This window comes from Dipodomys spectabilis, unplaced genomic scaffold (assembly GCF_019054845.1).
Source record: "Dipodomys spectabilis isolate Male_0828 unplaced genomic scaffold, ASM1905484v1 ptg000154l, whole genome shotgun sequence".
NCBI classification, from domain to species: Eukaryota; Metazoa; Chordata; class Mammalia; order Rodentia; family Heteromyidae; genus Dipodomys; species Dipodomys spectabilis.
In genome coordinates, this window is record NW_024870831.1 from 569202 (window position 1) to 570983 (window position 1782).

At 34.6% G+C, this 1782-nt stretch overlaps 1 non-coding gene across 1 annotated transcript; it reads right to left on the reverse strand.

Moving 5' to 3' along the window:
• Window positions 1-1215: 1215 nt before the first annotated feature.
• Window positions 1216-1322, reverse strand: LOC122118506. Its single transcript, XR_006149392.1, has one exon. It is a non-coding gene; the product is annotated as a U6 spliceosomal RNA (small nuclear RNA).
• Window positions 1323-1782: the final 460 nt, after the last annotated feature.

The following is a 1782-nucleotide window of genomic DNA, read 5'->3' on the forward strand; positions in this document are numbered from 1 at the left end:
AAAAGCCTACCAAGACCTTGAAGACCTGATTTTAAACTCTCAGCACGCCAATATACATGCATGGCGTGTGTTTGCACACACGCATGTGTTTGATTGTGCGGTGCCGCACTCACTCACACACACACACACACACACACACACACATTTATTCAAATTACCTTCATATCAGTGTTCTGCATTAATTTCTTTGTTAACGATATTATATGGGTAAATTAGAGGAAATAAACTCTTCCATCTCAGAGCATTTTATATGTTTTTTATTGTAATAATACTGTGCAGAGGGGTCACATTTACATGAACAAGGAAACTAGTATATTTCCTAACAATCATTGTTAACTCCTCCTTTGTATTTCCCCTACCATCCCTTCCCTCCCACCTCCACAAGTACACTCCCTCACCCTTCCTTCCTACGCCTAAATTGTAAAGTTCATTTTTCAACATAGTGTCTTGTGCATCTCATTGTTACAATGGGTCAACCTGTATCCCGGTTTGAGCATTTTTTCCCTTCCCCTCCCCAAATTAGAGAAGCATGCATACAAGATGTAAGTGCACCAACTTCAAATACAGAGAAAACAGGGGTTATAGCATGGGGAGAAACATACAAAGAAACAAAAAAATGACATCGCACATTATAAGTACGTTAGAAACAATAGCAAGAAACAAAAAAAACCACTTGTGTCCCTACCTTGGGGTTCAATTTCTTTAACATCATCTTATCTGGATATATGCACATATCTTTTGAACTTTTCTGCTTATCCAAGACATATATTCGTTATTGAAAATAAGGGAAATCATGGGACCTATATTTATTTGGACTTGGCTTACTTTACACAATAATTTTTTTTCCAAGTCTTTCCATTTCCTATCAAATTGGGAGATGTCATTCTTTCTGACAGAGACATAGAATTCCATTGTGTATATATACCACATTTTCTTGATCCATTCATCTAATGGGGCATCTGGGTTGATTCCATATCTTAGCTATCGTAAATAATGTTGCAATAACCATAGTTGTGCTGATAGTTTTAGTATGGTCTTGTTTATGATCATTTGGGTAAATCCTCAGAAGTGGGATTACTGTGTCATAGAGGAGTTTATGTGGCGTCTTTTGAGGAAACTCCATACTACTTTCCAAAGTAGTTGAACAAGTTTACACTCCCACCAAGAATGCAGTACGGTTCCCTTGTGGCCACATACCTTTCAGCATCTGTTGTAAAAAATATGGAACGCTCCACGAATTTTCATGTCATCCTTGCGCCTGGGGCGTGCTAATCTTCTCTGTATTGTTCCAATGTTAGTGTATGTGATGCTAAATTGAGCATAAAACATTTTTTATATAAAGTATAATTTTTATTGATTTTATTAAACTAGACAATTCAACAAAAAGTAAGTTCAAAAGAATTGTTGTGAAATTTTAGAATCATGTATTTCTTACATAAGCACACATTTAAGAATAAAATCAAGATAGACATACCAAAAACAAAATAATTCTGGATATTTATTGTTCAAGAGATGTGTATGAGGAGGAATTCAATTATTCTATACAAGGCACCTGTCAAAATGAACATTGAAGAAAGTGTTAAGGTTTGTTAAAAGTTTTAATGTTTTAAATATGCTTACTTTGGGGATTTTGCTTATATATGCCAAAAAAAAGGACTATTTGGCAAGTATAAAACTTTTCTATAAAGTATTTAAGATTTATGGTAGCAGACATTAAGCATTAAGTATGTACATTTCAGAGTTTATGGAAACTTTATTAATGAGGAGTTGCAAAGTCTTTGT